Source organism: Pristiophorus japonicus, chromosome 8, assembly GCF_044704955.1.
Source record: "Pristiophorus japonicus isolate sPriJap1 chromosome 8, sPriJap1.hap1, whole genome shotgun sequence".
NCBI lineage: Eukaryota > Metazoa > Chordata > Chondrichthyes > Pristiophoridae > Pristiophorus > Pristiophorus japonicus.
Window position 1 is genome coordinate 196320329 of NC_091984.1, and position 25494 is coordinate 196345822.

Genomic DNA, 25494 nt, shown 5'->3' on the forward strand with positions numbered 1-25494 from the left:
CACAACTGCATACATCATCATGGATGACCCAGACCCAACTGACTGGGCTTTCATTAAGTCTTGTAAACATCACGTGATTAGCTAAGCCACTCACAATGCAACAGCTCTCCAACTATTTTAAAGTAACGTTAATACAAGTGCCCCCTTATTAAAGGGGCACTCGAACCGACAAATTAACAAATAAAACTTTTTGAACGACGGTCAAATTAAAATTCGGTTGTCGGGGTGATGATGCACTCCAATCCCTCTGGCGCCCAGCTCTCGTGGAAGGCCGCAAGTGTACCGGAGGACACCGCATGCTCCATCTCCAGGGACACTCTGGTTCGAACGTAACTGTGGAAAAGCGGCAGGCAGTCGGGCTGAACAACCCGCTCAACCACCCGCTGCCGAGACCGGCTGATGGCCACCGTGGCCATGCCCAGGAGCACTCTTACGAGGAGGCCTTCTGACCTGCCCGCTCCACTCTGCACAGGATGCCCAAAGACAGGAGTGTCGGACTGAAGTGCAACCAAAATTTGAGGAGCAGCCCCTTCAAATATTGGAAGAGGGCCTGCAACCTCGCACATTCAACATAAATATGGACACGGTAATATGTCCTTACTATACAGTACAAATGCACACGAGGCCCATACTTGAGAGAAGGTCACTCTGTGACCAATAACCTTTATTTGTCAGTGCTGAAGTGAAGAAGGTGGGTGGAGCTTCCCCTTTTATACCTGAAAGTTCAGGTTAGGAGTGTCTCCCATAAGTTCACCACCTAGTGGTCAGTGTTCTCATGGTGTACAACTTAGGTCAGTTTAGACATGGGTTACAATGACAGTGGAATATATGACATCACCTCCCCCACCAAAGTCTTATTGGGATCACAGGTTAAGTCTCTCTGGTGGTTTACGCTCCCTTGTAGCGCGCCTGAGTTGGGACTCCGGTTGTGGGGCGCTGGCCTGAGTGTCTGCTGTTTGCGGTGCCTCACGCCTGTCCGGACTGCCCACAGTGACTGGCTCTCCTCCACTTGGTTCCGGTCTTTGGTCACCTGTGGTGGAGTGAACTCTACATCGTGTTCTTCCTCTGTTTCTTCTATGGAGTTGCTGAACCTCATTTTTGTTTGATCCACGTGTTTGCGGCAGATTTGTCCATTGGTAAGTTTAACTACCAGACTCCTATTCCCCTCTTTGGCAATCACAATGCCTGCGAGCCATTTGGGCACTGCAGCGTAGTTGAGGACCGAGGCAGGGTCATTGACATCAATACATCACACCCTCGCATTCCCGTCATAGTAGTCACTGGCGCCTGCACTCAACAATTTCTTTCATGGTGGGGTGTATAAGGGATAACCTGGTTTTGAGCATCCTTTTCATTAGCAGCTCTGCGGGTGGAACCCCTGTGAGCGAGTGTGGTTGGGATCTATTGGCCAACAGGAGGCGTGATAAGCAGCTTTGTAGGGAACCCCCTTGGATTACGAGCATTCCCTGTTTGATTATCTGCACTGCTCATTCCGCCTGGCCGTTTGAGGCCGGCTTGACCGGTGCCGTTCTGACATGGTTGATACCATTTCCTGCCATGAAGTCCTGGAATTCAATGCTTGTAAAGCACGGGCCATTGTCGCTGAACAAGACGTCCAGTAGACCATGGGCGGCGAACATTGCCCGTAGACTTTCTACCATGGCAGAGGATGTGCTTGAATTTAAAATGGCACACTCAATTGATTTGGAGTAGGCGTCTACAACAACCAAAAACATTTTTCCCATGAAAGGACCTGCGTAGTCCACATGGATGCGTGACCATGGCTTGGCGGGCCATGGCCAGGGGCTAAGGGGGGCTTTCCTGGGCGCATTGCCCAGCTGGGCAAACGTGTTGCACCTGCGAACACAAAGTTCCAGGTCAGCATCTATCCCTGGCCACCAAACGTGTGACCTGGCAATTGCCTTCATCATGACAATGCCCGGGTGCTCATTGTGGAGTTCTCGGATGAACACCTCTCTGTCCATCTGGGGCATGACTACTCGGTTTGCCCATAGTAGGCAATCGGCCTGAATCGAGAGTTCATCCTTGCGCCTGGGAAATGGTTTAAATTCCTCAGGGCATGCCCCGTACGTGGCTTCCCAGTCTTCATTCAGGACACATTTCTTGACTAAAGACAATATCGGGTCTCTATTTGTCCAGACTTTGATCTGACGGGCTGCCACGGGTGAGCCTTCGCTTTCGGAATCTTCAACAGCCATGACCATCTCAGCAGCATGCTCGGTTGCCCTCGCGGCGGTGGCTAGTGGGAGCCTGCTGAGTGTATCGGCGCAGTTTTCGGTGCCGAATTGTGTAGTCATAGGCAGCTAATGTGAGTGTCCACCTCTGTATGTGGGCCGACGCATTTGCATTTATGGCCTTGTTGTCAGCCAAAAGGGACGTTAGGGGTTTGTGATCTGTCTCCAGCTCAAATTTCCTGCCAAACAGGTACTGGTGCATTTTTTTTTACTGCATATACACATGCAAGCACTTCCTTTTCTACCATCCCGTAGCCCCTTTCTGCCTGGGACAAACTTCTGGAGGGCATAAGCTACCGGCTGTAACTGACCCTTGGCATTAACATGCTGCAACATACACCCGGCCCCATAGGACGAAGCATCACATGTTAAAACAAGTTTCTTACATGGGTCATATAGCGTTAACAGATTGTTGGATCAGAACAAATTGCGTACTCTATCAAAAGCCCTTTCCTAACTGTCCTCCCAGACCCATTCACGACCTTTGCGTAGGAGCACGTGTAGCGGCTCTAACAGCGTGCTCAATTTGGGAAGAAAGTTACCAAAATAGTTCAGGAGCCCCAGGAACGGACGCAGCTCCTTCATGTTACGGGGTCTGGGTGCTCTTTGGATCGCTTCCGTTTTGGACGCAGTAGGGCTGATCCCGTCTGCTGCTACTCTCATCCCCAGGATTTCTACCTCTGGAGCTAGGAAGACGCACTTTGCCTTTTTCAGTCGCAGACCTACCCGGTCCAGTCTGCGTAGTACCTCCTCCAGGTTGTGGAGGTGATCTTCAGGATCGTAACCCGTGATGAGAATGTCGTCTTGAAAAACCACCGTCCTTGGAATTGACTTGAGGCGGCCGAGCGAATCCCGTACTCAAACAACCCCTTGTGTGTCGTGATGGTGGTCAGCTTCTTCGACTCACTCGCCAACTCCTGAGTCATGTAAGCTGAGGTCAGGTCCAATTTTGAAAAAGGTTTGCCACCGGATAGTGTCGCAAAGAGGTCCTCCGCTCTCGGTAGCGGGTACTAGTCTTGGAGTGACACCCGATTGATGGTGGCCTTGTAATCACCACATATCCTGACCGACCCATCCGCCTTGAGCACCGGCACAATCGGGCTCACCCAGTCACTGAATTCGACTGGTGAGATGATGCCTTCCCTCAGCAGGCGGTCCAATTCGCCTTCTATCTTTTCCCGCATAATGTACGGCACCGCTCTGACCTTGTGGTGCACTGGCCTGGCGTCTAGGTTTATGTGAATCACTACCTTGGTCCCCATGAAAGTGCCAATGCCGGGTTTAAATAGTGAGTCACATTTGTCTAGGACCTGTGAGCATGATACTCGCTCCACAGAAGAAATTGCATTGACATCGCCCCATTTCCAGTTCATGACAGCAAGCCAACTCCTCCCCAGCAGTGCGGGACCGTCCCCCGTGACAATCCAGAGTGGCAACCTGTTCTCCGAATCTTTGTGGGTCACGACTACCGTGGCGCTGCCTAGCACCAGAATGATCTCCTTTGTATATGTCCGTAGCTATGCGTCAATCGGCACTAATTTTGGCCTCCTGGCCTTGGACACCCACAACTTGTCGAACTGTTTGATACTCATCAGGGACCGGCTGGCCCCTGTGTCTAGCTCCATTGATACTGGGATGTCATTAAGGAGCACTTTCATCATTATTGGTGGTGTCCTGGTGTATGAACTGTATATGTGCTCCACATGAACTCGCTGAACTTCAGCTTCCACCGATTTCCCCCAGTATTCATTTGGCCTCGAAGGGCTTACATCGGGCCCGTCCTCCTTGTACATCAACCTGGCTGCAGGCTTCCTGCGCATACGCGCCAAGTGACCGCTGACATTGCAGTTTCTGCAGGTATATTGCTGATACCTGCAAACTTTGGCCTTGTGCTTGCCTCTCCACACCTCCAACATGAGCCGTTGTTGGAAATAAAAGGTCCATTACCAGTCAATTGTCTCTGACTGTCTCTGTAACTGTCCTTAAGCGCACCATTAACAGGTGTTGATGGCCCCATTACTGGCCGCATTGTCCCTTGCGATGGCATGAATCGCCGTTCAGCTAGCCATTGTCTCTGTTGAATTCCCCCTTTGGGTTCGACTACATGCTGGGGCATGTCCCATTGCCCCTGCCTGCCTGGAGAACTGTGTGCCACATTAACAATGTTGACTCCCTGGTCGTTTGCCGCATTTGAGCCAAGATTTTTGTCAAACTTCATTCTGATCTTTTCCTCCCCTGAGATAAATGTCTGGGCCATCAAAGCTGCTGTTTCCAGGGTCAAGTTTTGGTCTCAATCAGTTTCCTGAAAATCCCAGCATGCCCGATGCCCTCAATAAAAAAATCTCACAGCATCTCCGTTCTGCATGCATCTGGGAACTTACATAGGCTCGCCAGTCACCGGAGGTCTGCCACGAAGTCTGGAACGCTTTGCCCTTCTCGCCACCAGTGTGTGTAAAACCGGTGCCTCGCCATGTGCATGCTGCTCACCGGTTTAAAGTGTTTCCCGATCAACTTACTGAGCTCTTCAAAAGTCTTGTCCGCCGGCTTCTCTGGCTCTAGAAGATCCTTCATCAGGGAGTACGTCCTGGATCCACAAATCGTCAGGAGATGAGCCCTGCGTTTGTCGGCCGAATCCTGTCCCAGCCATTCCTTCATGACGAAACTTTGCTGTAGTCTCTCAATAAAATCATCCCAATCATCACCAACACAGTACCCCTCGTCTGTGCTGCTAGTGGCCATGCTCGCGTGGTTTAAATCCCAGTTTCTCGTCGCCAATAATATGTCCTTACTATACAGTACAAATGCACACGAGGCCCATACTTGAGAGAAGGTCACTCTGTGACCAATAACCTTTATTTTTCAGCACTGAAGTGAAGAAGGTGGGTGGAACTTCCCCTTTTATACCTCAAAGTCCAAGTTAGGAATGTCTCCCACAAGTTCACCACCTAGTGGTCAGTGTTCTCATGGTGTACAACTTAGGTCAGTTTATACATGGGTTACAATGACAGTGGAATACATGACACATGGACTCCTCTAGACCGCAGAAATTACAGGTGGCCTGGGAGCCCGTGAACCGACTCAAAAACATATTGTATGGAAATATGACCCTCCAGGCCAAGTCCCCAATAAATAAAGGGACGACTCTCGCGTTGAGAGCACTCCGTTGAGGACCCCTGCCTCCTCCGGACAGCAAGATGGTGCGCCATGGCGTGTCCGGACAGCAGACGAGGATGGCAAAGTGGAGAGTGTGCAAGAGCAGCCCGTACATGAATCCCTTCCATGTAGAACTGAAAGGCACAGAGGGGATTTCCCGGAGGAGGCTCAAGTTGTAAGGCGCCAGCTCCCGAGGGAGGTTTCAGGGCTTTTCAACAGCTCCACAACTACCTTTGTAGAAAGCAATCAAGTGCCCCCTGATTAAAGGAAGGGTCACACTCCCAAATCTTTTCAGGTGCCCCCTGTTTTTTTTTGTGTTTTTTTTCCTGAGGACAGTAAAACACAAATTATACAAGTACCCCCAGGCTTAAAGGGCCCAAGTTTCCACACGATAAAAAACGGGCACCCCTCCGAGCTGGGCGCCCGTTTTTCGCACTTAAAACGGCGCCAGAAAAAAAACGCGCGATTCTGGAGCGCCCTGCAGCTCCTTGTCTGTTTGGCGCGGCGCCCAGGGGGGCGGAGCCTACACTCGCGCCGATTTTGTAAGTGGGAGGGGGCGGGTACTATTTAAATTAGTTTTTTTCCTGCCGGCAACGCTGCGCGTGCGCGTTGGAGCGTTCGCGCATGCGCAGTGTGAAGGAAACATTGGCACTCGCCCATTTTTGTAGTTCTTTGTAGCTGTTTAGTTTTTGAACATTTTTTAATAAAAGCATATTGCCATCAGCACATCAGCACTGAGAAGGCTGCAGGAAGCCTCAGAAAGTTGAGGCAGCCGTTTCCCAACGACCTCCCCCTTTTGCCGTCGGGAAATGGCTCCTCAATTTCTGAGGCTTCCTGCAGCCTTCTGTCTCCTTCCCTCTCTCCCTCCCGCCATCTGGAATGGCTTCCTCCCCCCACCCCCCCCGCTGCATTCGGTCGGTCGGGCCCGCACTCCCCCCCTACCCCCCCGCTCACCCGCCCGGAACGGCTCCCCCACCCCCCCCACCCCCTGCGTTCGATCCCTCCCCGCCGTCTGGAACTGCTTCCTTCCCCCCCCCCCCCCCGCGTTCGGTCAGCGGTCGGTTCCCTCCCTCCCGCCATCTGGAACGGCTTCCTCCCCCGCCCCCCCGGTTCGGTCGGCGGTCAGTTCCCTCCCTCCCTCCTGCCGTCTGGAACAGCTTCCTCCCTTTCCCCCCCCGCCTCCCCCGCGTTCGGTCAGTCGGTCCCCTCCCTCCCTCCCACCCGTCCGCCCGCCGGCCGTCTGGAACGGCTTCCTTCCCCCCCCCCCCCCCCCCGTGTTTGGGAACGGCTGCCTCGTTTTGTGAAGCTTGCTGCAGCATTCTCCCTGGCTGAAGCACTTTCACACAGGTAGGAAGATGGTTTATTTAATCTTTTCCTTGCTTATAAATGTTTATTCAGGTTGGATTTATTTGTATAATATTTGTAGAAGTATAAATAAGGATTTATTGTCGAATTTAATGACTCCCCGCCCCCCTCCCCCCAAACGCCTAATTTGTAACCTGCGCCTGATTTTTTAATGTGTAGAACAGGTTTTTTCAGTTCGACAAAAATCTTCACTTGCTCCATTCTAAGTTAGTTTGGAGTACGTTTTCACTGTGGAAACTTTCAAATCAGGCGTCAGTGGCCGGACACGCCCCCTTTTGAAGAAAAAATTCTGTTCCAAAGTAGAACTGTTCTACCTGACTAGAACTGCAGAAAAAAAAATGTGGAGAATTGCGATTTCTAAGATAGTCCGTTCTCCACCAGTTGCTCCTAAAAATCAGGCACAAATCATGTGGAAACTTGGGCCCAAAGTGTGTGGTGGCCGGGGGAGGGGGGGGGGGGCACTACAACCGACAAACTCAAACAAATAAAATTTTTGAACTACGGTCAAATAAAAATTAGGTTGCCGGGGGTGATGATGCAATCCAGTCCCTCTGGCACCCACCTCTCACGGAAGGCCGAGAGCGTACCGGTGGACACCGCCTGCTCCATCTCTAGGAACACTCTGGCTTGAACGTAACCGCGGAAGAGAGTTAGGCAGTCGGGCTGAATGACCCCCTTGACTGCCCCGCTGCCTGGACCAGTTAATGGCCACATTGGCCATGCCCAGGAGTAGTCTTACAAGAATGCCTTCGGACCTTTCTATGACCTGCCCGCTCCCCTTCGCATAGGATGCCCAAAGATCAGGAGCGTGGGACTGAAGTGCAACCAGAATTTGAGGAGCAGCCCCTTTCAGATATTGGAACAGGGGCTGAAACCTGACACACCCCACTTAAACATGGAACACGGACTCTTCCAGACTGCATAAATTACAGGCGGCCTGGAAGTCCATGAACCGACTTAAGAACCGAATACACGGGAAGGCTCCATGCAACACCCTCCAGGCCAAGTCCCCAGTAAATAAAGGGAGGACTCCCGCATAGAGAGCACGCCATTGAGGAACCCCCTCCCCACCTCCAGATGGCAAGATTGTGCAGCATGGCGTGTCCGGATGGCAGACGAGGATGGCAAAGTGAGAGTGTGCAAATGTAGCCCGTACATGAATCCCCTCCGCGCAGAACTGGAAGGCACAGAGGGGATTTCCCGGAGGAGGCTCAAGTTGTGAGGCGCCGGCTCCCGAGGGAGATTTTGGGGCCTGGCATCAGCTCTACAACTCTTTTTGGGGGGGGGGGAACAAAATAAACATTAGATCAAGTGCCCGCCGATCTGGGTGACACTCCAGACACTTTTAACTGCCCTCTTTTTTTATATTTTTTGTTTTTTTGGGGGGATTTTTTGTGGATTTTTAAAAAATGTTTTTGGGGGGGCATTAAAATTATATATTTTTACAAGTGCCCCCTATAAAAGGGGAGGGGGACACTAAAAACCCAGCAATTAAAACAAATTAAACTTTAAAACATGTAAAATCAAATTAAAATTTGGTTGCCGGGGGTAATAATGCACTCCAGTCCCTCCGGCGCCCACCTCTCACGGAAGGCCGCGAGCGTACCGGTGGACACCGCGTGCTCCATCTCTAGGGACACCCTGGCCCCGATGTAAGCACGGAAGAGAGGCAGGCAGTCAGGCTGAACAACCCCCTCGACCACCCGCTGCCTGGACCAGCTGATGGCACCCTTGGCCGTGCCCAGGAGCAGTCCTACGAGGAGGCCCTCGGAACTACCCGCTCCCCTCCGCACAGGGTGTCCAAAGATCAGGTGTGTGGGACTGAAGTGCAGCCAGAAATTGAGGAGCAGCCCCTTTAAATAATGGAACAGGGGCTGCAACCTCGCGCATTCAATAAAAACATGGAACACGGACTCTTCCAGACCGCAGAAATTGCAGGCAGCCTGGGAGCCCGTGAACCGGCTTAAAAATTTATTGCATGGGTCTGCTCCGTGCACCATCCTCCAGGCCAAGTCCCCAATAAATAAAGGGAGGATTCCTGCATAGAGAGCACTCCATTGAGGACCCCGCCTTCTCCGGATGACAAGATTGTGCAGCATGGCGTGTCTGGACGGCAGACGAGGATGGCAAAGTGGAGAGTGTGCAAGAGCAGTTGTACATGAATCCTCTCCGCGCAGAACTGGAAAGCACAGAGGGAATTTCCCGGAGGAGGCTCAAGTTGTGAGGCGCCGGCTCCTGAGGGAGGTTTCGGGGCTTGGCAACAGCTCTACAAACCTGTGAGCATCCTCACAGGTACATACATTACAATGGTGATGGTTCTGTCTCCTTAAGCCAGTGCACCCCTTCTGTTGATGTTGCTCCAACAATGGTGATTGGTAGAGAATTCCCAGATATTGACTTGATACGATTAACAAATATAAGAATTTACAGATTCTATATCTACGTCAGGATGGTGTGTGACTTGGAATTGGAATTTGGAGGTGATGCTTTCAATTATGATGTTGTTGCTCTTGTCCTTTTTCTGGTAGAGGTCGCAGAACTGCGAGGTTCTATGGAAGTAACTTTGGTAAGTTGGTGCCCTGCATCCAGTAGATTTTTTAAATGATTATTCTTTGTGGGATGTGGGTGGCACTGGCAAGGCCAGAATTTATTGTCCATCCCTAATTGCCCTATAGAAGATGGTGGTGAGCCACCTTCTTGAACCGCTGCAGTCCATGTGGTGAAGGTTCTCCCACAGTGCTGTTAGAGAGGGAGTTCCAAGATTTTGATTCAGCGATGATGAAGGAATGGTGATGTATTTCCAAGTCAGGATGGTGGGTAACTTGGAGGGGAACTTGCAGGTCACGGTGCTCCCATGTGCCTGCTGCCCTTGTCCTTCTAGGTGGTGGAAGTCGTGGGTTTGGAGGGTGCTGCCAAAGAAGCCTTGCCGAGTTGCTGTAGTACATCTTGTAAATGGTATACACTGCAGCCACAATACGCCGGTGGTGGAATGAGTGAATGTTTCTATAGCCACATTGACCAGGTAATGGAAGGGTCGAGGTACCAACCTAGCAGATTGCTCTATCCCAGATGGTGTCAAGCTTCCTGAATGTTGTTGCAGCTACATCCCTCTAGGTGAGTGGTAAGTATTCCTTCACACTCCTGACGTGAGCCTTGTAATTAGTAGAGAGGCTTTCAGGGATCAGGAAGTGAGCCAGCCATCACAGAGTACACAGCCCCATTCATGACCTTATGATGAAAAGATAATTGAAGATGTATCTGGCAATGGCTGGGCTGAGGGCACTACCCTGAGGAACTCCTACAGTGCTGTCTTGGGGCTGCAATGATTTGCCTCTGACAGCTAAAACCGTGTTCGTGTGTGATGGCTGACTGCAGCTATTGGAGGGTTTTTCCCTTGGTCATAATCGACCTCAGTTCTGCTAAAGTTCCTTGCTTCCAAATTCAGCCAAATGCTGTCCTGATGCTGAGGGCAACTACACTCACCTCTCCTCTGAAATTCAGCTCTTGCATCCATGTCTATAGCTGAGTCATTTGGGTAGAATCCAAACTTAACATCACCGAGCAGATTATTGGTTAGTAGGTGTCACTTGATAACACTATTAATAATTATTTCTATCACTTTGCTAATGATTGGGAGGAGATTGATAGGCAGTAATTGTCCAGGTTTGATTTGTCCCGCTTTGTTTATTGGACAGGACTTACCTGGTCATTTTTATATTGTTGGTTAAATGCCAGTGTCATACCTTCACTGCGATATCTTAGTCCAATCCATCGTCAACATCTTCACCGAGGCATACGAAAACGTGGGCCTTACAATAAACATCCATTAAAAAAAGGTCTTCCACCAACCTGATCCCGCCACACAGCACTGCCCCCCAGTCATCAAAATCCTGTCTTGGACAACGTGGACCATTTTCCATACCTCGGGAGCCTACTATCAGCAAGGGCAGACATCAACAACGAGGCCCAAAACTGCCTCCAGTGTGCCAGCATAGCCTTCGGTCGCCTGAAGAAAAGAGTGTTTAAAGACCAGGACCTCAAATCTGGCACCAAGCTTATGGTCTACAGGGCAGTAGTGATACCTGCCCTCCTATATGGCTCAGAGACATGGACCATATACAGCAGACACCTCAAAGTGCTGGAGATGCACCATCAGCGCTGCCTCCGCAAGATCCTGCAAATCCACTGGGAGGATAGATGCACCAATCTCAGTGTTCTTGCTCAGGTCAACATCCCCAGCATCGAAGGACTGATCACATTTGATCAGCTCCATTGGGCGGGCCATATTGTTTGCATACCCGACATGAGACTCCCAAAGCAAATGCTCTACTCGGAACTCCTACATGGCAAGCGAGGCCCAGGTGGGCAGAGGAAACGTTTCAAGGACACCCTCAAAGTCTCTTGATAAAGTGCAACATCCCCACCGGCACCTGGGAATCCCTGGCCCAAGACTGCCCTAAGTGGAAAAAGAGCATCCAGGAGAGCATTGAGCACCTCGAGTCTCGCCGCCGAGAGCATGCAGAAACCAAGCGCAGCCAGAGGAAGAAGTGTGCGGCAAACCAGACTCCCCACCCACCCTTTCCTTCAACCACGATCTGTCCCACCTGTGACAGAGACTGTAATTCCTGTATTGGTCTGTACAATCACTTGAGAACTCACTTTTAGAGTGGCAGCAAGTCTTCCTTGATTTCGAGGGACTGCCTGTGATGATATGATGATGATGAGCTTCACTGGAATATCTTGTTCTGGTGTGCAGGTTTGCAGCAGTACAATTAGGATATTATCCTTGTCCAACCTTTGCTGTGTCCGGTGCACTCAGCCATTTTTTAATGTCACATGGAGTGAATTGAATTGGCTGGAGACTGACAACTATGACGGTAGGGACCTCTGGATGGGATGAGAGTGGACATTGACTTGGCACTTTTGGATGAAGATGTTTGCAAACACTTCAGTCTTGTCTCTTGCACTCACGTGCTAGATGCCACCATAGTTGAGGATGCAAATGTTCATGGATCCTCCTTCTCCCATTAGTTGCCTGATTGGCCACCAACATTCTCGACTGCATGGGGTAGGGCTACAGAGTTTTGGTCTGAGCCATAGGTTGCAGGATTTGTATTTCTTTGCAAAAATGTCACATTATAACAGGATTTAATAGAAAAGGTAAATATATGCCATTGCTGAGGGGCTATCCTAACAGAAACTAGTGTAAATGTTTTGCACAGGAAATTGTTTTTGATTAACCAGGAGCAAAGAAAGATGCGGTGAATCAGTAAGGTATTGTGTCTCTTCTGAGAAATTCTTGAGTTTGGTTATGAAATGGAGCGCAGTGTATTAATGATGTCTTCGAGAAAGGAATAGTTTCAGTTGATAGGTGAGAGCCATTCTAACCTGGTCATGCACACCCTGAATGCCATACTCTGTGGGCTGCTGGAGACACTGGTGATTCTCCATCTCATTGAACCTGATTTTAATCCCCTTGCTATAGCTGTCACTTTAATTATAAAACCAGAATTGACAATGATGTTACGCAACATATTTGTATCCTGAAAATTATAGAAGAAATCTCTGAACTCAGAGATTTGAAGTGATAAGCGAATATGTTTACATTATTGATAATATTTCCTTCTCAACCGGAAAGTAACAGTAACCGACAAGTCTGATTTTGAAATAATTTTGTAACATTTATTATGAATCTTAATTTGCAAATTGAGAAGCAAAGAACATTATATTGCCTGGCTGCACATCATGTACATTCAAAGTACATTCAAAATGGTTTGATATTTCAATGAAACATTTCAGATATATAAATACAACCACATGTCCTACATTTTTGTTTTTCCTCCTTTTTGTCTAAAAAGAATTAGATTTTATTAAATCATGCCTCATAACACATGTAGCCTTTATATTCTTTCAGCAAAACCTGACCTCTCCCAGCTGGGCAGAGCTGCAATCAAAACAAAGATCACGAACGTGAAAACTAGTGGCCTTAAAATATTAGATACCTTGAGGCCTCAATCATCTTTCACGACGCTGCATTAGAAATTCTAAGATTGAAAACCTCTCCAAATAGTACAATAGAAAAGGTCGCAGACAGCAGTTAAAGCATCTTGTGTTGAGTCAATCAGTGAATCAAGGTTTGATCTGTAAACCCTCTGAGTTCAGAGATTTCTTCTATAATTTGCAGCATACAAATATGTTGCGTAACATCATTGACAATTCTGGTTTTATAATTATAATGACAGCTATAGCAAGAGGATTAAAATCAGTCACCAATGAAATAGGGCTGCAAAAATTGCTAATGCCTGTGAATTTACTATCTGCCCGTTTTCCAAGAAACGCTTAACATTACTACGCCAGTTTAACCTAAGCAATTCAATTTTCTACCCGAAATGGTGATGGGTGCCTTGCCTTGTTGTTTTCCTCCAAACTCATTGTTTTGAGAACACAGGATATTTTGCAAAGAGGAAGGGGACATCTGACCCAACAAGCCTTTTATTCTTAGTCAGAAACAAACCTTTCTCTTATGTAACTTATTCTTCAGTTCACATCCCAAGTCCAGCTGGCATGTAAAACTGTTAGTTGATCTTTACTAATATCCTGCAGAGTGGCAGACTGTGGCTATGGAATTATTAGCCTGTAACATAAAGCGGAATTTTCCAGGGCCGTGTGCTACAAGAGGCATACTGCCTGCCATTTTCTGGGCATGGGGGACTTTGGAAAAATGCGCTCCTTGGCTCCAAGTTCTGTCCATAAGTTCAGATTGTGTTACCCGCTTTGTGACAAAAATTGAGCATTTTTGTGGTTGTATTATTTTACGACTTTTCCTTTCATTACATGCATGGGTAAAAGCCCATATTCACTTATAGAAAACTCCCCAGCCTTTTTGATACGCAACAGCTCAAGAAACGGACGGGTTGGCGTGTATATAAGTAGATTTAATATTTTATAGCTACTTGTCTGGGCCATTGTTTCTGAAATGTTATTCCAAACAGGTAAGGTTTGAAGGCTCTAACTTAAAACATTAACTGATCTGCTCTCTTCACAGCTGCTACTGCGCTGCTGAGTGTTTTCAGCACTTGCTGGGGTTTTGCTGACGATCGGATTGCTGCAGCAGCAATCAAGTGGGACATTTTGTTCCTAGTTGTGTGGGGGGAAGGGTTTAAACTATTCAGAGACAAGCATATGTGGATCTTTTTTTGAAGTGTGTGCTTGTTTGGCAGCTGTGAGACCATGGTAAATGCCATTTTGAATCCTGCAAAAACTGATCATCTGATGTCGATATGAAAAGTACAGTATTTTAATGTTGTTCCAATGTACCTGTAAAGGGTTTTCAATGATGTAACCGAGGCTGACTTTCATCCAGGCAGTATTAAATTTGAAGTCGCCTGGTTTGACAGTGAGTCAGAGACTTGTCATAGTAAACCAGCGTGCAAGACTAATCGCCGAATGTGTTTCGAAATTCAGTTTTATATTGAGAATCAGCACGAGAAAAGTGCCAAAATATTGGCACAATTTTCCCCAATATTTGCGCCATTTTTTTTGGAGTAGGCTGCTTTTTCTGGCCTAACTTAAAAATCTCCAGTTTCCCCAATCAATTTGCACCAGCGTAACTGACTTAGTTACATTTTTTTTAGGTTTTTTTTTGCTCAAAAGGAGGCATTACCAGCCACCTAAGCCAGTTCTGGCCATTTAGGCAACTTTGGCCAGCTAATAGTTACTCCCATTCTACTTAGGCCAGCGTATGTGGCCACTCAAGAAAATCCTTGCGGAGAGTTAAAGAAACCAGCATAGGTAAGTACATCGGAGGCCATTTGGCCTGGGCTAGGGGCGGGAATCGGAGAGGACCTGGACTGGCACGCACTCGGGATCGGAGAGGTTCGGGAGCGAACGAACTGGCCGGCATCGGGTGGGAGCCACACAGCGAGTGGCGGGAAGGCACTGGAGAGGCTCGGGGGGGGGGGGGGCGGGGAGGGAGCGAGCGAACTGGCTGGCATTGGGCGGGGACCACACAGTGAGCAGCGGGAAGGCAACGGAGAGGCTCGGGGGTGGGGAAGTGGGGTGGGGGGGGGGAGGGAGCGAATGAACTGGCCGGCATCAGGTGGGGACCACACAGCGAGCGGTGGGAAGGCACCGGAGAGGCTCGGGGGTGGGGGGGTACTCACCGCAACGGACCAGGAAGGCAACTCACTCAGAACTTTGACATTAGCTTTGCCTTGTGGCTGCTCCCTGCACTGCCTCCAATGCTTGAATGGCCCCCTTGTTTCTTGGTGACTCTGACCAGAACACTTCCTCCTCTGACTTGTATTGTACAATTTTGGCTCTGCCGTTCGTAGCGCTACTGCGCATGCGCGGTCATTTCAGAGACGTCAGGAACGTCACTTTTTTCCACCGCGCATGCGCAGAAGTCCCGGCATCTTTTTTCAATGCAGACTGCAGGCTCCACCCCCCGAAGCGACTGGCCACGTTGGGTGGCTGCAGAGTAGAGGCCAAACATCAGGGATTTTTTTCCTGGCGCATCTACTGACGTAATGAAGCGGCGCAACTCGGGCAAGTGTGCCAGAAATCGGGCTCAGTGAAAATTGAGTCCAATATGAAGGCACGAGATATGGCCAGGAAAGCAGCATGCAGTGAGGAGGATACTCTGTCTGACCCCTAACCTCACTACATATTGCCGATGAAAACATTTCACCTGAGCAAATGTACAATGCTGATGAGACAGCACTGTTTTGGCGCTACGTACCGTGAAAGACATTAGCAGCAGCAGAAGAAACGCAGCCAGCAGGTGTAAAAGACGCCAAGGATAGGTTGACTGTGCTTGCTGCTGCTGCATATGTGTAAGCTTATGGTCATTGGGAGAAGCCAGTTTCCAAGATGTTTCAAGGGTTTGAGAGTATTGCCAGTGCATTATTATGCCAATAAGAAAGCATGGGTAACCAGGGTACTTTTTCTGAACTGGTTTGAGAAGAATTTTGTCCCTCAGGCGCGTGCTCATTGCACGGAAGCTGGCCTTGAGGAAAACTACAAAATATACTTGCTGCTAGACAATTGCTCAGCACATCCTGATGCTGAGCTTCTGGTAAAGGATAATGTCCCTGGAATCTACTTACCTCCAAATGTTACATCACTGATATAGCCAATGGACCAAGGAATTTTGAGATCGATGAAGTGTCTCTACAAAAACATATTTATGAAGGGTTTGCTTAATGCTGTGAACATGGGCATGGGAATAAAAGCATTCTCAAAAGCTTTCTCTATCAAGGATGCCATATGGGCAGCTGCGGATGCATGGAACTTGGTAACTGCAGACACCTTGGTCAATGCTTGGCATAACATCTGGCCATCAACTATGTTTGCTGATGACAATGCTGATGATGCTCCTCAGGACTTTCAAGGCTTTCATGTGTCCAAGGGGAAAGCAATGATTGCTCAACTTTTAGATTATGCAAGAGGGCTGACTTGCGAAGCTGCACAGGAATTGAATGAGGACAATATCGCAGAATTCAAGGACATAGACAACGATGCTCCCATTGTGCACGCAGTGACAGATGAAGAAATCATGCAGAAGGTTTGGCATCCAGAAGAAAAAGATGAAAGTAGTGATGCCTGTGATCAAGTCGAAAAAGTGCCGATTGACAAAGCAATCAATCTTTGTAAGAATTCATTTACGCCTTCGAGCAACGAAGCTTCATAAATGAAGAAGAAATACTGCAGGTCTACAGAATTCGGGAAAGATTAGTGAAAGAAAAGCCCAAATTATTTAAACAATCAACAATATTAAATATCTTTCAAAAGAGGTCGCAACAGAAGTCCCACGACCGACAGCATGCAACTACACCAGTAATTTCCACATTTGATAATCCTATTGCTGGCCCATCATCAGCCCCACACAACATAGTTGAGCCCTCTACCTCAAGCATAACCTCCAGCCAATTGTAACTGTACCTGTTTATTTTCACTCTGTTTAACAAATAAAAGCCTTCATTTACTGTTTTATACTGTATTTCATAACTTAACTGTTTTACAAATAAAAACCATTATTATATTTCATGCTTTGAGTACTGTACATTCCTTTCCAAATTTGAAGATGGTAGCAAAAGATACAGACTGGGAAGCTCACATTAAGTACATTTACAGAGCACAGGCGTACTGTGTTGCAAAAACAAGAGAGGGAGGCTTACCATGCGTTGCGAAGAAGCGAGGACTACAAGGCCTGCGAGGAGAAGAACTACAAGATGACGTCCAAAAACCAGAAATATCACAACCTGGGCCCGGGCATTTGCTTGCATTGTAATGTAAGCAAATGAGAAAATACAACATCAAACTGATTTAGGATTCTATAAGGTTATGTGCAGATTAAGCTACCACACAACATGCCGAAATTGGTGGACATACCGCCACATACTGCCCGTGAATCGTCGACATACCGCCCAAAATCGCGAAATTGATCGAAAAATACCAACATAACGCTCACATACTGCCCGGCGGGAAATTCATCAGCGATATACCGCCGGGCGGAAGGCATATTGTCCGCCCATGCACACCGCCGACATACCGCCCAAAATTGCCAAATTCATCACTTAACACTGATATACCGCCGACCCTGCCGACCACCCTGGTGGTTTTAAGTCAATCGTCAGTCGGCAGAATGCATCTTCACCTGTGAAAATATTTTTTATCTGTCACCCCCCAGTCTCTCCTAACCCCTGTCTCTTCTTTCACCACCCCCCCTCCAACCCCACAGTGATCTCCCCCCAAGTAGCGATCTCAACCTAAATAGCGATTTTCCCCAAAGAAGCAATCTCCCCCAAGAAGCAATCTCCCCCACAGCAGCGATTCTCCCTGCCCCCCTCACATACCTGCCTAGTGCTCTCAGGCCGGCAGTCTCTGTTGATTCTGGTCTATGTCTCTCGGGGGGGCGGAGCTTTGCAGCAGTATGCGCGTGCGCACAACTCGGGACCCAAAGATTCTGGAGTGAAAATGACTCACTGCCCGCACACCGCCAGCTGCACTCCGTTCGGCATACTGGCAAGAAAAAAAGTGACGAAAATCGCGCACACTCCGCCCCAGCAGTACCCGGTGGTATGAAACAACATACCGCCGAGAAATGGGCGGACAACCAGTTTTGGCCTCCATGTATTCGCTCAGAACTAAAATACTGATTGTTGATTAGATAGCTATAAATGGGGTGATGGTTTAGTAAACTTAACCTCTGGTACCCAGATTTGAATTGTACCCAAAGAATAGAGTGAGTCTTAACCACCTCTACCACCAAATAGAACCAGGACAGCAGGAGCATGGGAACACGTCGCCTCCACATTCCCGTCCAAGTCACACACCATCCTGACTTGGACATATATCGGCGTTACTTTCCTCACTGAGTCAAAATCCTGGAATTTATTACCTAACATCATTGTGGGAGAACATTCACTACATGGACTACAGCAGTTCAAGAAGTCAGCTCACCACCATCAAGGGCCACGAGAGATGAGCAAATTGCCGGCCTTGCCAGCAATGCCCAAATAGAATCATAGACTAGTACAGCATAGAAGGAGGCCATTCAGCGCCGGCTCTTTTGAAATTGAGCAATTCAGTTAGTCCCACTCCCCCGATCTTTTTCCATATCTCTGCAATTTTTTTTCTCCTTCAAGTATTTATCCAATTCTCTTTTGGAGGCTTCTATTGAATCTATATCTACCAACCTATCAGGCAGTGCATTCCAAATCCCAACCACTCGTTGTGTAAAGAAGTTTTCCTCATATCGTCTCTGGGTTCTTTTGTCAATCAACTTAAATTTGTGACCCCTCATTATCGACCCATCAGTCATTGGGAACAGTTTCTTTTTATTTACTTACTCTAAGTCCTTCATGATTTTAAACACATCGATCAATTCTTATTTTGGATTTTTTTTGGCGATTTAACTTTATTTGGGGTGAGTAATGTATAGGGAATGTTTTTTGTGAATTTTGGTCTGATTTTTTTTTGCAGGGAAGCCTCTCTTAGGACACTACGCGATCTTCAATTGCTAACCCAGCCTAGTGCCCTAAGAGAAGTGTGGAACGCTTCCCTTAGTGCTCCACTCCACTCTCAGGGCGGCAAAACTGAATGTTGCTGGGCCCGACGCTAAAAATCTTCTGCCGCTAAATTTAGCACCCGGGCGATATTAGTGCCTCAGGAGAGTCCAGCAGAACACACAAAAAGCAGCCAGGAGTGCCCATATAAAGGCACATGTACCTATGATGTCTCGCAACATCAGGACATAAATCGCATTCACCTTGTGCTGAAAAACACTTATAGGGAGTCTGGTGGTGACTTTATGTTCAGTAAGGACACAGAGGGATCTGGCTACATGCTAAGCATGCAGTTAAGGTGCAGTATTTTGTAGTTCTATAAAGAAAACTTTGAAAAAAAAAACGCTTTTGTGCAAGTTCACTGCAACCTGCCAGAAAACATTATGCTTGAGACGTCATTCTAGAAGCTGGTCAGGGAATGGCACAGTGCAAAAGAGCAAAGGTCAGCTTGATTTTAAAACATAATATTATGGGTTGCCTGCAGCCTTGCAACTGAACTTTAAAAACTGAACTCACAACTGAGCCTGAATCTGCAGGACACTTTGCGGCAGGGGGTCCTTATACTGAACAATGAAACGAATCCAAATTAAAAATGCAGTTTGGAGGATGGCTATTTTCTCATTGGAATGCTGGCTGTCTCCCAGACCCCTTCAGAATATGAATCAATGTGACAAAGGTGCAGTGCAGAGCTGAAAGGATAAATGGTATAAGGCCTTGGCAAGTCAGTCAGAAATGAACGCTCTGGCAGGCAAACATTTTTGTTTAACTTTGCCCACAGGTTGGGTGCGGGGGGGGTGGGTGGGAGGTGGGGGCGGCGAGGGAGTTTGGCGTTGTAAAGTGACAATGCAGCAAACCAAGATCTGTTGTTTATCATACAATCACAAATGAGGAGTATAATTGCCAAAATCCACCTTGCTAAATCAAAATATTTGCAGTGTACAAGCTTAGTTAAAATAACATTTTTTTTTAAACGAGTGGAACAATGGAGTTTATTTTTCCTTATTTTGTTTGCTGCTGTCAAATATTATTTAATCAGTAGCAACTACCCAGAAATTCAATTCCCGCTAGCTTTAAGCATTTACCCCAGGGCGTCCAGTTTCCTCTTCAATAAATTCGACTAATTTTCTTCCACATCAAGGAATAAATACTGCCTTGTTTCCTTATTTATCTGAGCACTGCTCTGTGCTCTTGTTACCCATGCTTCAGGTAGAATGCCAAAAAGACAGAAGTCTGGAACATGATGCCTCCCTGAGCTACATTTACAGAAGATTTAAAGGCTGTTGTCAAACATTGCAAGAAACATGTTGCACCACTAAACAGATATAAAACACATTGAGTCAACTTTAATAAATCTTTGCACTCACTAAAACATCTCTTTAAATAGTTGTTGAACTGGTGCAGCAACCCTATGAAGGTAATGGGCTAAACCTACTAATGGCAGTGCCGTTATCTATGGTGTCAACATATCGGGGGGAAAATTTGCTTTAGCCAGTAAATTTGCCGGTGTCCAAATTGGTCTGGAGGGTGGGGGGAGTGGGGGGGGTCATGGAGACTGGTGGCGCAGCACTTATCTTCCTTGCAACACCATCTTGGTAGTGCTGCTGGAGGCATTCGAGGCAAAGTTTCTGTCCAGGTGCAGCGTTGGAGCATCCCACAGCCTCTGGAATCAAGGCTGTGGAGCTCGCAGGTAACTGTGAGTAATGAAGAGGTCTGAGAATCAAAGGGGCCATGCACACTGAAGCAATACAAAATAAAGTGAAGTGAAACAATGCAGTTTTCTGCCCTTTCTGCCTTTTAAAAAAATGTAACATTAAAAAGAAGCCCCTGTTAAAGCTGAATTATCATCCTAACCTCAACAAATGAGAAAATTGCCTCAGCACTAACACAAATGGCTCAGCAAGCCAGGGAAGGGGCACCCATGCAGCACTCCAGCTTTGTGCAGGGGGCCAATACTGTAAGACAAGCCCTCTACCCACAGGGGCCAGGAGGCCCTCCAGAAAGAAGTATGTGGGAATGCATTACTGAGGCTGTCACTCACACCACCAGGCTCCAGTGCCCAAAGAAGCTTCAGGACCTCAGACCACTGGTCAAGGTCAGTGAATGCATCTTCCAAAGCTGTCTCCTACCAACTGCACACACCACTAGCATCACACACTTCTTAATGCATGACTCCCAATCACTCACCTATCAACAATCTGCACCAATCACAAGGCACATCTCCCATTCCTAGCCTCACCTCACCCCCTTGGAGGAGATGGTGCAGGCCATTCTTGGCAGGGGCATGGCTGTGCGCTTGGCCTGCGGCGGGGCTGAAAGGGTACAAGATGCTGGTATCCTCATACGCTATCCTTCTCCTGGCATACATCTCATGCTTTTCTGCCCTCCCATCACAACTCCACCCTTGTGCCTTCCTCATTTCACACACCCAAGAAATGCAGCCTGCCCAGCCAATGGCTGACCAAGAAGAGTGAGAGGAGAGTGAAGAAGAACAAAAACAGAAGGAAGTTGATTTGACACTCCCAGCCACCAGCACCTCAAGGTCAACCAGCAAGGACATATGCTGTATTCGCCACTGAAAGTCAGCAGCCTTCCACCAGCCATGCTGCAGTCTCTGGGGTCGCACTGCGTGACATGTGTAGGATAAGCAAAAACACACACATGACAGTCACTAAGAGAATGCATATGGATGATGAGTTGATTTCTTGATGTCCCATTGGATGGATAGACAAATATAACTAGATTGGAAACTTTGCTTTGTGGTGGCTTTTATTTCAGCATCATGGTCAAGAGGATGTTGTGACGGTCAGTAACAGTTGGAAGGTAAGGTGTGGGACTAATGTTGAAGGGGGAAATGACCACAGGTGGTTGATTCCATCCCGGATATACCAGCCACAAAGGGACTGTCTGGTATGCATCCTTCCATCTGATTTCTCCTCTTCGGCTTCTGCCTCTGCGCCTTCCTCTTCTGTATCTTCCTCTTCCCTCTGCAAATGGATGCCGTAAATGTGAAATGACAGCATAAAATGTTGGAAATACTCAGCTGGTCTGGCAGCATCTCGACTTGAGGCGTCAAATCAGTTTCCTCTCCATGAATGCTGCGTGACCTACTGAGTATTCGCAGCATTTTCTGTCTTCTCAAAGGCTTTATTTACCATCCGAGCCCTTGCACATGTCCATCAGCACTCTCTACACATATAAAAATCTTTTCACATCTATTGCAGCAAACCACTACTTCAATAAAATCTAGAGAACCCACTCCAAAATCTTACATTCAAACTTACCGAACAATGTGTGTGTCCCTTTAAGAGGTCAAGACAATACCACTGCCAGCCTGCTTGCACGCCAGGTTAACCTGTCGTGCTTAGGACCCAGCACTGAATTCAGCGCTAAGGTTAAAGTTCACGTTGGTGATGTTGGGCTCAATTTTCCCCAGTTATCTGCACCGTATTTTGGCGTGCACCGTTTTTTTTGGAGTAAATTAAAATCTCCAAGTTTCCCCAAAAGTGTAACTCAGTTAGGTATGATTTTTTTAGGTTACAATTTTTTTGTGTCACAGGGAACGTAACCTGATGTCTGCGCCAGTTTATTAGATTTAAACAAGTTTGGCCAACTTACATTTGTGGAATCCGAGCTTCTATGTCCGGGCGAGGGAGTGATTCTGCCGGTCGACACTCCGACCCTCGAGTCCAGTTAGGAGACATTCGGTAGTGGGGTGGTACTTTGAAAAACATCAAAAATTAAAGAATTGCATTAGACTTCATAGCCCCAAATGTCTTCATTCAATGCCTAGCTTCCCGTTCTAAGCAAGCCTATTGCGCATGCGCAAACCAGGGTGTGGTCCATACTAAGGCGTCCACCTTGGAGAGAGCGAGGAAAGAATTTGTGGGTGCTTTGTCCTGCTGTTTTGAGTTTCTTGTAAAGCTACAATTAAATTACAGAGGCAATATTGACAATACCATACCTCGTGCAAGCCTTCTGCATGATGGTGCTGCGGAGGAGAAGATTGATTAGGCATCATCACTTGAGGAACCTCAGAGCACGTAGGATGATGGGCAGGAGGTCTTACCCATGTCAGGTATATCAAGACAGGCGTTCATACCTGCACCTGAGTGATGCAGGCTGCGTTTCCGCAAAGAAGTTGTAACCGAGATTTGTGAGTCAATAAAAGCAGACCTGCACCCAAAAAGCGTCAAGAAGACTACTTTGTCAATTGAAGTAAAGGTTACAGCTGCACTTTAATTTTATGCATCTGGATCATTCCAGGCCATAACTGGGGATGTGTGCGTCATTTCTCAACATGCAACACATATCTGCATTCGGCAGATGACTGCTGCACTATATGCCCCATGACCGCCCAGGCAATGTGTGACAGGGCTGTGGGCTTTTCCAGGATTGCTGGCTTCCTAAAGATACAGGGCTGCATTGATACCTGTGGATGATGTATCCACATTACCTTGCGAGCACCTTTAGAGGATTCCGAGATGTACAGGAAAAGAAAAGGCTTCCACTCCGTGAATGAGCAGCTCGTCTGTGACGACATGCATCACATCATGACAGTTGATGCGATATACCCTGGGAGCACCCATGGTGCATTCATCCTGCACGAGCGCCCTATATCTGCCATGTTTCAGCAGCAGCCAGAAGGGCAGAGCTGGCTGCTGGGAGACAAAGGGTACGGCCTCACCACCTGGCTCACGACGCCCCTACGTGTAACCCGGACGGAAACTGACCGGAAATACAACATGTCACACATTGTGATGCGCAGCATAATAGAGAGGATCATTGGCATCTTGAAGCAGCGTTTCTCATGCCTGGATCATTCCGGAGGCTACTTGCAATACTTCCCTGAGATTGTCAATCAGTTCACTGTTGCATGCTGTATGTTGCACAACTTAGCCATTGTGAGGCAGCAGCAGCTGGTAGTAGAAGACCCACCTGAGGTGAGAGTGGCTGATGATGAGGAGGAAGATGCAGATGATGAGGAGGAAGAGAACAAGGAAACCAGGCAACTACCTGAACCCGGAGAACGACGACAGAGGAGGGCAGGCCATCGTGCGCCTTAAACAATTGCTCAAGCCTTGCTGCCTGAAGGCTCAGCGGCAACTATTCCAAATGGACCATGTTTACTGTTTGCTGTTTGGATCTGTTCCATAATGTTGTGTTGTGTTAATGGAACAAATAATATAAATGATTCTTCTTTCGTTCAAAAAGTGGTGTTAATCATGGAACAAATAATGTAAATTTTTCAGTTATAATTTAAAATATATTTTATTCAAAAGTTTAACACCTGTTTGTACTTAACTTAACTTTAATAAAAATATTCTTATATCAAACATTAAAGTATTCTGTTAAGATCACTTACAAACTTTAAGATCACTTATAAACTTTTAAACTTGTAAATTTACATCACTTACAAAAAACTTTTAATTTGACGACAATTACAATAGTAACAATAATAATAACAACAACAACAACAACAGCAGCAGCAAAGAAAGGCTGCACCCATCTCTCCTCCACCTTATTCTAAGATCATCTGCTGCACTTGGTCTTGATGACTCCACCTCTGCCCGCAGGTGGTGGCGCAGTGTTTCTCAGGTTGGTACCAAGCTTATTCTTTCGAGCATCTCGGGTAATGCGCACTTCTTGATGGGGGGGACGTGGGCAGGCGATAATGTGGAAAGCCCGGCTTGGGCCTCTTCAGAGACTGGTCTGAGGATTGTAGTGGGAGTGGAGGTTGATTCCGTCAATGGCCGCGGGTTCCCTTATTGCAGCAGCTACCTCCGACAATTCCTCCCTCATTTGCCCCGACAGCACCTCAACTACTTGCGACATTCCCTCACTCATGTTCACTGGCAGTGTATCAGCTATCTATGACATTCTCTCCCTAATGTGCCCAGATAGTGTTCCCATTTCTCGCGAGTGTTGTTACTTCTCCCGACAGTCCCACTACCTCATCATCCACCCCACTGATGGTGACCAGGAGTGATCGTGTAAGGTCAATGCTTTCTGCACTCATTGCCATCATCTGAACCACATCAGTTAGATCCTACACTTCAGGAGAGTGCTGTCGAGCTCTCCTTCCCCTCCTCACCCTGGGTGTGGCTCGCTTCATTCCACTGGGACACGCAGCCTCGGCCGGTGGGGCCCTGGGTTTGGCTCACTGCATCCCACTGGAATCCGCAGCCGAGGATTGTGTGAAACCATGGAATGTACCACTCAGGAAAGGGGCTGGTACCTCAATGGGCGGCACCAGCACCTCCTCCAGAGTGAGTACAACAGTGGGGGCTTCATCCTCCCCCTCCCCTGCTCCTCCCGGTTTTCCTCCCCCTCCTCACCATGCTCTTAGTCTGGAAGGTGGGATTGGAAGATGTTCTCCTCTTCAGGCTCATCCACATCTGAATCTTCTTCTGCATCGGCTTCAGCCTCGTCAGGGTTGGCCTCAAGTTCTGTAAAATATAACAGAACAGACAAATGGTCAGCAGCAGAGGAGGGGGCAGGGTGGCATGAATAGGTTTACACAGTGATATGTCCTTACTATACAATATAAATGCACACGAGGCCCATACTTGAGAGAAGGTCACTCTGTGACCTGTTACCTTTATTACCAAGACCTCAAGCGATGAAGGTGGGTGGAGCTTCCCCTTTTATACCTA

General features: G+C 47.7%; 1 long non-coding RNA gene across 1 annotated transcript in view; it reads right to left on the reverse strand.

Annotated features, from left to right (window-relative positions):
* Positions 1 to 22516, reverse strand: part of LOC139268272 (uncharacterized) — a 98013-nt gene extending 75497 nt beyond the window's left edge. The window contains exon 1 of the long non-coding RNA XR_011594000.1: positions 22457 to 22516. This is a non-coding gene — a long non-coding RNA (uncharacterized lncRNA). The remainder of the gene's footprint in view (positions 1 to 22456) is intronic.
* Positions 22517 to 25494: the final 2978 nt, after the last annotated feature.